This window comes from Oncorhynchus clarkii, chromosome 26 (assembly GCF_045791955.1).
Source record: "Oncorhynchus clarkii lewisi isolate Uvic-CL-2024 chromosome 26, UVic_Ocla_1.0, whole genome shotgun sequence".
NCBI lineage: Eukaryota > Metazoa > Chordata > Actinopteri > Salmoniformes > Salmonidae > Oncorhynchus > Oncorhynchus clarkii.
This window is the reverse complement of record NC_092172.1, coordinates 7,523,203-7,536,171: the sequence shown is the minus strand read 5'-3', so window position 1 is coordinate 7,536,171 and position 12,969 is coordinate 7,523,203. Positions and strand designations below refer to the sequence as shown.

Below are 12,969 nucleotides of genomic sequence, written 5' to 3'. Positions count from 1 at the left end.
CTACTTTTCAAAGCGTCGTATTCTACTACACTCATCAACCTCGAGAACCATCGACACGGCTGGCTAGCCTATCTTCAAATAAGCAGCTTTAGGAGCGAATGGAAGGGGAATCAAATCTGTAGTTCTGTTCAGGACTACACGACGGACAGAGACATTAACACGTAAATACATTCATGATTTCTTACTCCAAACAGGCGGCGGTTTGTCTGCAAAGTGCATGATTACTGTGAGAGTAGTTCTAAATGTACCAAAGTATTATGTCTCTGTCCCTCTCTCTCTCGCCCTCTCCATGTCAATCTGTTAAGGACTTTTTTCTAATGTATTAAGTGTGTATGTTTATCCTGTGTTATCATTTAGTTAGCTAGTAAATAAATAATTTAACCAATTTGTGTAGTACTGAATCATAAGTAAGGCTGAGGCTACGACTGTTCAGAATGATGATACGATACAAGGTTATGATTAATATGTTGACTGTTTTACGGATGCGATAGGTAAAGTCCTTTAGAGTTATATTCGGGGGTTGGTAACTCTTTAAACAACCGCTCTCGTGGTGCCCCAAATTCCTAATGAGTTAATTGGTACATGATTAATTTAAATCAGGTAACAATGAAACATAGTTAGTTGATTAGATCAATAACAATCATCAGATTAATGCAAGTAAAGCCACGACACACTTAATTTCTATAATAAATATATTAGCTTATGGGAAAAAAAGTGTTTTCTATTTTACAGTTTTGGAATTCTGTCAAGTCTTTGTTGAGCTGTCATCAAACAATAGGGAAAACTGCAGTGGTCCAGTACCAGGGTTTTTCCTGTCCGCTCAGTCATTATTCTCAGTAAACAACATACTATGGACCAGAAGTGTAAATGCTACTGGTTGAGTAAAAAAAAAAAGTAAAAAATAAACGTTTTTTATGTTGACGCTTGCTCATGAACAAACCAGCGGTTTCTATTTCCTGGAGTATTATGTTAATAGGATGCCCATGAACGTGGCTAATGGACTCCTGACCAGGTGCACATATGCCAGTGTAGGACTAATGGAAAATCAAAAGGGTATTGGTGAAAAACTATAGTGCACTAAACCATTTAATAAACATCAAAGGTAGATACTGGTGTCTGTATGCTGTTATACCAAAAAGAGCAATCTAGAACATATATTATTCATAAGAATGTCTAAACCTACTAGGCAAAGAACTGCTCTAAAATTCTGTAAAATGTTTGAAAAGAAACGCATTAATACTGCAATATCGCCAATTGCAAGGTCCTAATGAATAATGAGGTATAGGCCTAAATCATAAATGAATTTACTGGTTCTGATTTGATGTCAGAACAAACATCCAACAGTCAGTACATAGTAAATGTCTGTAATAACTGCACCAGAGGCATAAACACCAATAGTAACTGCCCATCAGCTACAGTAAATGCCCCAAGTAATTACATACACTTGACACATTTTCTGTCTGTGACAGTATGTGTGAATGTCACTCCGGGAGTCTAGGACACTTACAAACAGCAACCGCAATTATTTCACAGTTAATTTGAAATGGAGGCCTCAGGCTTGTGAGACAAAAACAAGTTGTTGTACTGACTTGACTGCAAAATAAACTAATGATAAAGACAAGAGACAATGGCTTTTTATACTGAGTGTTTCATCTACTTTCAAGGTGTTTAAAAAGCAAAGTAGATTAAAAACCGATCGAGTTTGCCATAATTAGCTATGCTTACATGACACAATTTTATCAAAAATGACAGAAACTGCAGTGTGAGGATTAAGTGCTTAATGTTTTTATCTGCTGCACCATGGTAACGGGCTAAACCTATTTCAATGCTGCACTTTTCCTTCTTACAGGAATACAACAAGTCTGCTGACCCTCTTTGTAATGTGGCAACCTTCGATCGGTTAGCTTAAATGTTACATTTTGTACTTACACACAGTTGCAACCTCTACGGTATGTGGTCAACATTGCAGCTATACAGAACTACGATGGACTACCTGCCGCAACTTTACACATGGTACGCTGTCTGCCCTCTGCTCTTAGTTAAGTCATTAAAGAGAACATTATTCCTTTTTTTCTCCCAAGATCACTGAAGTGTTGGAGCAAATTACATGTTGAGGAACTCTTGACAAGTGTTGCATTCATTTCTGACAGACCCATCATGACTCATGTCAGAGGGGGGGGGGGGCTTAGACTCATGTAGGCTTAGTACATAGTCAGCTGCATATGAAAATGACTTTTAAATGAAAAACCTACCCATTAAATTTGATTATGTTTAATCTGGGAAGTTATCTGCCCTTATGCTCTATTCCCTCCCATTTCGTTTTGTGTAAAAGAAAATCGAATTAGCCATCATCTTACAGTATTTCCATGCATCATTGCCTCCAATGCCCAAAAACCTCATAGCAGAGGTTCAGGAAAATAAATAGAGTGAATGACCTATTCTCTGAGGAAGAGGGGAGCTATAACTAAAGATCTGTAGTGCACTGGCTGCTCTTGACTGATTGAAACATGGTTGGAAGGTCAGTAGATCTTTAAAGAGTGGATTTCACAAGTACTAGGCCATTACACCGGAAATGCAAAGTATATGTTTTATGAGAAATGGAACATTTGAAAGCAGACACCGCTCAATAAGCTAAAACATTTCTAATAACTTAATGGTTTAGAAATGTTGGATGATGATTCATCTTTGGAAAATCACGCTTGTCAGAATCATATGTGGCAAACAAACGACAGAATCTAGACTAGCACCATAGTTAGCCAGTCAATGACTAAGAGCAGTTGAAGCCCAGGCTGTTATTTGAAAAGCCTCAACCATTTTCACACCCTCATCGAAAGTTAGGGATTACTAGGGAATTAAACCGGAGAGTGAGAAGGATTAGAGAGATGAATTGGATAGAAAGGAAGTGTTTGGGACAGTGTGGGAAGAAGAGTAGCAATAAGTATGCCTGGAGATGTTATAAGGTATGGGGACAAGGGAGAAAAATAAGGGAGTTGGCAAACAAGGGACAGAGAGAGCATAAGTGATAGTATTTGATGCATATTACTCATAGGCTGCATTTTACTTCCCCCTGGTCTCTCAGATTAAAATTGGTCAAGGAGGGGTCAGAGGAGCCACAGGTTCTAACCCCATGGCCACACAGACTACACCACTGTCACATGGCACCATGGTGGGTTATAATAGAACCAGATGGTGGGTTTGGAGATTGACCACAACTCACGGACTTACTGCGCTCATACATAAAAAGAGAGTGGACTGATAGAGCTACAGTATATTTCTTTACACCAGCGGGAGAAGACCCATGTTACAGTCACACTGTAATACACAGAGGAGCAGCCATACGAGGACCAAGCGCCCGGGGTCATGTTGCGTCATGCAAATGCAATCACTGGCCTTCTAGGAGTCTCTGTAAAATTCAGAGAAAAACGACTACATGAACGCATATTCGAAAACACACACATTTTATTCCGCTCTATTAGGAGACTAAGATCGGACTAGACAGAATAAGGACAGTCATTTTCCAACATCACTTAGACATTCCTCTGCTGGGGTTGTTTGCACTTTAAAAAGGAGAGGGGGTCACAAGTCTCAGAGAAAGACCCTTGTTGCTTTTTCCCCCACAGCCATTTGCATACCAGTTGAATGGCTGCTACTGCTGGTATTTGGTTCACATAGGGAGGTCTGAAACATCTGAATAATGGCCCCTTCCTGGCCACTCATATCCCCACAAGGTTTGACTTCCCATAAACCAGATAACCTCTACTGCACATCTTGTTCTGTACATAAAATTGACATTCCTCCAGCAAGCTTGCTTGCTCGGTGCTTATGGCTTCCTATGTCAGGATACAGCTAGTGGTGTCTGTTTATGGCTGAGCTACAAATGTACAGTAGCTGCTTCAAGCTACCCAGTGTGAGTGCATCTGATCAACAGAAGGCAGAGAAATGGGATGCAGCTCTTACAATACATATGAAAATAAACTAAATCACAGCGGGTACACTAACAGATGAAAAACATGATGCAGTGCTGCAGCAGTACGGAAGCATGTAAAGTGGAGCTATAGAGTTTAGTGTGTGACAACTGCCCAATAGCAGCATAGGGAGTAATCACCCATCTTATCAAAGTTATGTGAAATCACAGCGGATTTGGTTGCTGTGGTTACATCAACAGTGCATTGAGGCATGACTGATAAAACGTAGAGAGGAGAAAACATACAAGGCAGTGGTAATGGCCAAGATGATTTGTTGAATATAAAATAATTCACATAATGTTTAAGGCTGATATCTGGATTTAAAAAATCAAAATAAAACTGGGGAATATTTATGACAGCCCTAATACAAGAGCAATGCTAATCTCATTTGCCACACTATGAAATAATGCAAGGAATGCAACAAGAGGGGGCATTATAGAAATGAAATCAGAGTGACAATCAGTCTGTGTTCTGACAGTTTAAACTGTTTACATTTTGCCAGTAGAAAGTCAATCCCTTCTGACTTCAACCGCATACCTTCAGGTCTGCCACAACTGGCAGAATCCGAAAGGAAGCGATGTCAAAACTAGCCCCATGTGGTTTGGATCTGAAGAGTATTGCAAAGTGTGTGCATGATTGAGTCAGTGTTTGAGAACATCTCTAAAAGAGAAGCTCTATTTTAAACTATTAGGTCTATACCCATTGTTTTGTATGCTCTGAAAGTCCATAGAGGCTGTAACTGGCCTGCAAAGGGTTGTGCTTTCGGGCTCGTCCAAGTACACATTTTGAAGGTACCATAAACAGCAGAACGATGAATGAATTATGCAGAGGCCATAACAACTGGACAGGGAAGAACTTTTTGGCAGATGAGGTGTAGCTTTTAGAGTCCAGTGTCCAACTACTGCTTGAGCGTTCTTAAATGTAAAGTTTTGACTGAGCCAGCATTACTTGCGCTTTGCAAATCAACAAACCATTAATGTACTAGGAAAAAACTGATAATCTGCCACTCACCGCACTGCCAGTGTGCTTTACTCAAACGTGGAAGTGAGCCTAAAGCACAGCAGAGTGATTACCAACGCCTTCCTTAAACCCATTTTTTAATTTCCAAGAGCAGAGGAGATGGAGTCTCTGTAGAGTGAATTTTTCAAAAGGCTATTGTGTGTATGGTTACTTTATCTCTGAACAATAACTTAATATAATAGACACACTCTATTCTAACCACCGGGCCTCTGACGACGCTTAGCACTTACTTACTTCATAAAAAAACACTTAATGGAGTAAGTAGGTAGGTTTTTATCGTTTGGTGATGAGAAAGCTGCTGTCAGCTGTCCGACACAGCTCTCAGGAAAGTATTACAAAATCCAAATGCATATCCTTTGGGACTTTCCAGGCAAGACTTTAAAGAGCCCATAACAGAATGGAGCACTGGTGTGTTCCTGCCATAGACTCAGCTCATCCTGAATTATCCCCATAAACGTCCCTCCTCCAGAAGACCTAGGAGGGAGGAGAAAGATCTTCAAGTAATGGCCACCATTACTGGCTCCACAGCCACAGGTCAACACTACCCCCTAGCTGGGCCTAGACAACATACACAATACACTATAGACTCTAAAGCAAGGGTATTCAACCGGAGGTCCAGAGACCCACAGGCACTGCAGAAGGTTCGAGAAATATATAGTCGGAAGTTTACATACACCTTAGCCAAATACATTTAAACTCAGTTTTTCCACAATTCATCCTAGTAAAAAGTCCCCGTCTTAGGTCAGTTAGGATCACCACTTTATTTTAAGAATGTGAAATGTCAGAATAATAGTAGAGAGAATTATTTATGTTTTTTTTTTATGTTTTTCATCACATTCCCAGTGGGTGAGAAGTTTACATACACTCAATTAGTATTTGATAGCATTGCCTTTAAACTGTTTAACTTGGGTCAAACGTTCCGGGGTAGCCTTCCACAAGCTTCCCCCAATAATTTCGGTGAATTTTGGCCCACTCCTCCTGACAGAGCTGATGTAACTGAGTCAGGTTTGTAGGCCTCCTTGCTCACACACGCTTTTTCAGTTCTGCCCACAAATTTTCTACATGATTGAGGTCAGGGCTTTCTGATGGCCACTCCAATACCTTGACTTTGTTGCCCTTAAGCCATTTTGCCACAACTTTGGAAGTATGCTTGGGGTCATTGTCCATTTCGAAGACCCATTTGCGACCAAGCTTTAACTTCCTAACTGATGTCTTGAGATGTTGCTTCAACATATCCCCATAATTTCCCACCCCATGATGCCATCTATTTTGTGAAGTGCACCAGTCCCTCCTGCAACAAAGCACCCCCACAGCATGATGCTGCCACCCCCGTGCTTCGTGGTTGGGATGGGGTTCTTAGGCTTGCAAGCCTCCCCCTTTGTCCTCCAAACATAACGATGGTCATTATGGCCAAACAGTTCTATTTTTGTTTTATCATACCAAAGGACATTTCTCCAAAAAGTACAACCTTTGTCCCCATATGCAGTTGCAAACTGTAGTCTGAATTTTTTATGGCGGTTTTGCTTCCAAGGATGAGCCAGACTTGTGGAGGTCTACAATTTTATTTCTGAGGTCTTGGCTGATTTCTTTTGATTTTCCCATGATGTCAAGCAAAGAGGTAATGAGTTTGAAGGTAGGCCTTGAAATACATCCACAGGTACACCTCCAATTGACTCAAATGATGTCAATTAGCCTATCAGAAGCTTCTAAAGCCATGACATAATTTTCTGGAATTTTCCAAGCTGTTTAAAGGAACAGTCAACTTAGTGTTTGTAAACTGCTGACCCACTGGATTTGTGATGAAGTGAATTGTAAATGAAATAATCTGTCTGTAAACAATTGTTGGAAACATTACTTGTGTCATGCACAAAGTAGATGTCCTAACCGACTTGCCAAAACTATAGTTTGTTAACAAGAAATTTGTGGAGTGGTTGAAAAACGAGTTTAAGTGACTGCAACCTCAGTGTATGTAAACTTCCGACTTCAACTGTATATTTAAAATAATAAAACATTGATATAAAAATACATGTTTTTATGAATATTGCTAGCAACAACAGAATAAACACATTTTGAATTATATACCTACAGTAGAAAAGAGGAGAATATCATTTCTAATGATGTCAACTTTATTTCAACTCCTAATATTGAGCAAATTACACTCACTTGAGCTAATTACACTCACTGGAGTATCTGACAAAGGCTTTGAAAAAGCACCCGCGAGTACCAGTCGCGGCAAGTGCCACTGGCTGCTGGTAAGCTTTCTTGACTGCTGCTATTTATGAAAATGAGTTGGGAGTTACATTTCTATCTAATAGGCTATGTTAGAGTTTACACTTCCTCCTCCATTTATAATGTGGGGAGGTCAAAATAAAAAACAATGTACCAAATCTATGAACTAAATATGTTTGATTACTGGCCTCCCGAGTGCCGCAGAGGTCTAAGGCACTGCATCACAGTGCTAGAGGCGTTACTACAGACCCGGGTTCATTCCAAGACTGTGCCACAACCGGCTGTGGCAAAGCCCGGGACAGTGCACAATTGGCCCAGCGTCGTCCAGGTTAGGGGAGGGTTTGACCAGGGGGGCTTTACTTGTCTCAACGCACCCTAGCGACTTCTTGTGGCGAACCGTGTGCTGACCCCGGTCGCCAGTTGAACGGTGTTTCCTCCCACACATTGGTGCGGCTGGCTTCCGGGTTAAGCTGGTAGGTGTTAAGGAGCGCGGTTAGGCGGGTCATGTTTCAAGGGACGCATGACTCGTTGGGGAGTTGCAGCGATGAGACGAGATCGAAATTGGGGAGAAAAAGGGGGATAAAATACAAACAAACAAAAATAAATAATATGGTTTGATTACTTCTCCTTGCTGTTCACCTGATAAGACATTTGTTTTGTGCTAACATATTATGGTCGCCGGTTTGCCTGGGCGGGTGTTCCTGAGAAAGAAAAGGTTGAAGACCCCTGCTCTAAAAAGTCTTGCTTTATTGCATCATGATGAAACATTGAGAATAAATTATACAGTCTAATAATATTGTAGATATTTTAGTGTTGTAATTTTAGAGAGTACAACTTGCTTACGTGTTTAGTGTAATAATGCAGACCCTTTGCACATAGAATTCAGCTGGGTACACTTCCTGGGATATGACACACTGCACAACGGAAAATCTGTTGCCCGTCTGCCAATGGAGAAATGAGTCCAAAAGCAGGAAACTGCCTAAATCCCTAATGTATTGAGCTTCATGCTGACAGCTGGAAACTTCCCCTTTTCATTGGTGAGTGCACATAACAAGCATTCAGTGGTGACATGCACAAAGTAGATGTCCCAACCGACTTGCCAAAACTATAGTTTGTGGAGTGGTTGAAAAATGAGTTTTAATGACTCCAACCTAAGTGTATGTAAACTTCCAACTTCAACTGTATTAATGACAGGCATGATGTTGGCAGGAACTAAAACCACTAGACTTTTCTGTCTGAGTGTCCATCAACCAAGCACCAAGAGAGCTCCCATACTGGAGATAAAAGGTTGTCGCCCTCCCGTGTATAAAGAGAGACTACTGCATTACTGAGGCAGGACCCGCTAAGATATTCTAATACAGCCACTCATGCACTCAGTATCCCCAGCCGGGACGCTATGATTCAAACCACTTACAGTAACTAATCTTGTCTTTGTTATTTTGAAGAGCAAATACATTTGAAAAATGCAAATGACAAAAACTAAATGTTCTATGAAAATGTAAACAGTTTGGTTTTCTCTTCACTAATGCATTTCAACAGGAAACTTCTAAGGCTCGGGTTTTCCATTGGGCTTTGGGGGATAGCCTATACACACAGATTTCTCGGAGGGCTAACAAAATGCAGGCATTGCATATTCAACAGCTTTCCCAATACAAAATACATGGAGATGACTGTCAGACTTATCTTGATTTAACAGCGCCTGAACCAACTGGGTGATGGTGTACTTCGAACAGGGATGGGCAACTTATGATGGGGCTGGGGGGGGGGCCACAAAAAAAATCTGAACTCCCGATGAGGGGCCGCAGTGGTTCGCGGCTCTGCATACCAACATCCATACAGCAAAACATGCAATTCTACACATTTTGACATGGGGCGGAGATAAGATGTTGTTTTGAATATGATATCTGAGTGAGAGTGACCAACAAAATCTATGGGGGCCACCCCAGTCGGAAATTGGACCATTATTACTCAAAGTTTAGACAGCTGGCCGCTAGACGAACTTACCAATCAATAAAAAAAGATGTAGCTGAACATGGGCTTATTGAGTGAATATCAGTGACTGACATGTGCGAGAACCTGCTGATGCACAAACACATTTGGAAACTCTCAACCGTGGTGGTGAGGAATTCATCTGCAGGCCTACAAAAAAAGGGGGAGGGTCGCCAGTTTCCCATCCCTAACTTAGAGGCTTGGAGTAAAAGTGAGGGGGACATTGACATAGGATATTCAATTGCACAGCTAAAGAAAAGAACTTGAGCAGAAAAACAATTGAAGCAGTGATCAGGAAGAGATGTTGGAAATGAGGGAGCGGTTACACATATTTACTTTCGCCAAGAAAGGTATCAAAGTAAAACATGAAGTGGTCTTTAACACGTCTAAAGCTTGACTCTCCCAACCGGTAATCAGCATGGGAGCTGCCGCTGCATATTCCAAGGTACATGAGAATAAATGATGTGACGTATTCAAAGGGTGAACCTTCAAAAGGAGGGAACTGCTTTCTTCTATACATCGGCAAGGAAGTAGCTCCTTATACTAGTTAAGCTCAAGAGATTTAGTTTGGAGGAGAGGTGGATTTAGGATGGAGTGACTGAAGATGAAAAAAAGGGCAGGGATAAGCTGGAAAGACAACAACTCAGAGTTGGAGGAGAGAGAAGAGGAGTGAGGTAGACACAGTGTGGTGGTGGTGGGGGGGGGGGGGGGGGGGGGGGGGGGGGGGGGGGGTGAAGGGAAGGCAAACCCGAGTGAGAGAAAGTGACTGGTCAGAGACCGAAGGTGAAGGAGGTTATAGGGGACTGAAGCAGGGCAAAGTGACAAGAGAGTGACAAGCCCCTCTCGTCACAGCATGTCAGAGAGCTGGAGCGTCACACAATAAAATACACCTGGCACATCCTCTCTCCACTTGGCTGAACGGGTGATTTCCCTGAAGCTGATGTTTTTTGTTTGACGGTAGTCCCAAGACAAAGCCCAAGTGGGGGTAAAGGAACATTGGGTCCTTGCTGTTCAACTTCTGGGAAAGAGCTAACATGACCGACGGGCTGTCTTACGAGCTAGCTGCCTTAATTAATTAAGACTTCCTGTCTCACTGATACAGCATGCCTCCAGGTACTCTCAGTGCCACATCTGAACACGCACTTACAGACTGATACTAAATATTGAATTAAAACAGTATGGATTAAAGCACAAACCATTCTATATTGCATCAGACACATGCCAATGGTTTGACCTCTGGTTAATGTAGTGTACATTACTCAATGATGAGAATACAAGCTCTGGGCTAAATCCACTGCCCTATTGCTGACGACATTGCGCTTTTAATTTCCGGAAATATAAGAGCAGCCAAAAAAATAGCGATCGCTAGACAGCTACCACCCGGTTACTCAACACTGCACCTTAGAGGCTGCTGCCCTTTATACATAGAATCACTGGTCACTATAATAATGGAACACCAGTCACTTTAATAATGTTTACATTTTGCTTTACTCATCTCATATGTATATACTGTATTCTATTCTACTGTATTTTAGTCAATGCCACTCCGACATTGCTCATCCTAATATTTTATATATTTCTTAATTCCATTATTTTACGTGTGCATTGTTCTGAATTGTTAGAAACCACTGCACTGTTGGAGCTAGGAACACACGCATTTCGCTACACCCACAATAACATCTGCTAAATATGTGTATGTGACCAATAAAATTGGATTTGACTTAGATGCCATTGGCCCTGTTGCCAACTCATCCATAAAACAAAATCTCACATTATCACAAAATGTAAGATTATATTGCAAAGTATCTGAACAATGGGACCTGGCAAAAGAAACAACAAATCCAGAATGTTTTTAGTCAACATCACAAGTGGAATGATCCTTACGTGTGATTTAAAACACTGTATGTCCTCAATGGTTTTGAACGGCTCCCTTTATGATGCGTTCTGTTTTGACGTGAAACCCTTACTTCGCCATGGATTTGTCAAAAGGGAAGAACTTTCCCACAATAGGGAAAGAGATACTAAAAAAAAAAAGAGGCACTGAAATAGCAGCCACTGAGATAGAAGAGGACAGATCTGAAGTACTGCGCGTTATGCATTAAAAGCTGTACGGCTGAGGGCCTTTATGTAAGGGTGTCCTCAGTTCCAGCAAGTTCGATGTTGCTGGCATATCTGTGAACTGATATACAGTTCACAGATGCCTCGACCAACATGTCAATGCACAGAGGGGTGAAAAGCTGACATCTGCCACCAGCTCAGTCAAAAGTAGAAAACCCCAGAGGGGGACAAGGGAGATAGAGCAGAAATAAAAGTAGCTTCTCTATAGTCATGCAATACAATACAGTACGTGCTACTTGGTTAATATCATATCTCTGGCATCGAACATATGGTGTTAATAAAAGAAAGAAAGCTGGACAAAGATAGGAGATGGTAGATACTACTAAGTTCAGTTAATGTCCTTAGATAGAAATATGGATTAATGATGTATGATTTACTGGTACAATGAAAATAGTTGTGGAACTGAGCCAAAATATTCTAAACGACCATGGTCTGTGTTCTATCCGATCATTTCCATCTGTGTGTGCTGCCTGAACCAACAACCCTCTCTGTCCACTCCATTATTGTCCTCCTCCACGGTCCTTCTCCACTGGGATTGGTCATTGCAGTGGGTTCACTCTGGGTTACAGAGTGAGCAGATAACATCACCCTGTCTGTTCCCTTCTCTCCTGACCGTTGGGGTGACAATGAGATGTCATCCCAGGTCACCTTCTCCATTTACAAATTCTCTTTCTGCTCAGACACTGATTGGCCACCAGCTGCTCAACTGGGTCTTAAACTCTGAATGACGTGTGCACTGTACCTCATGCCTTTATGCAAGTTTAAATTAAAATGCACTTTTTGGATCACAAAAAAGGACACCTAAAAAGACTTCTAAAACCCCTAAAAGACAAAACCCTTCCATTGAAAAAAGATAACTAGTTATATAGCCAGTTATATAAATGCGCACCAGCATTATTTATTTTTGGAATGATTAAAGATTTGCATTTAGACCTCTTACATAAAGGCTCATATACAAGCATATGGTCATTACTGTCCTCTGCTGGTGAAAAAGCCCCGTTCTCAATTTTCACTACATTGTCACAGCAAAAACAAAAGAAGACTAGGCCATCTATGAACGAGCTATGCTGAACAGCTGTAGAAGGTCATTTAAACTTAAAACACTGTGTGCGCTGCTGTGGCATTTCAAGAGCAACATTACAAACCATCACCAACACAGGTGGCACAGCAATCAGCGGCAGGAAGCAAATGGAGGGCTGGGCGGAGAACATCTCTCCTGACTCAACAGGCATAAAACCTGATGTAATTTCTCTGTTTATTAACTAGACGTGTCTCTCTCTCTCTCTCTCACACACACACACACACACACACACACACACACACACACACACACACACACACACACACACACACACACACACACACACACACACACACACACACACACACACACACACACACGTAAGAACTTTTCATTCAAGTTGAAAGGAAATGAATTGTAAAACATTTGGTATGCGTAGGAGGTTTCAGCGGTGGGCAAGACACACACAATGACAGTGACACAGTACAATGAGAAGCAACACCGTGCAGCCACAGCAGCACTCTTCTTTAACGTCTCACTGTGACTATCGGTCATTGTCAGCCAACGGAAGCAAAAGGTGAGTGGGACTATTTGGCTAGGTTTGACATGAGCTGTGAACGTGTTCTA

General features: G+C 41.5%; 1 pseudogene; it reads right to left on the bottom strand.

The window, feature by feature from the left end:
* Nucleotides 1-12,969, bottom strand: part of LOC139385295 (activating molecule in BECN1-regulated autophagy protein 1-like) — a 148,077-nt pseudogene that overhangs the window by 98,949 nt on the left and 36,159 nt on the right.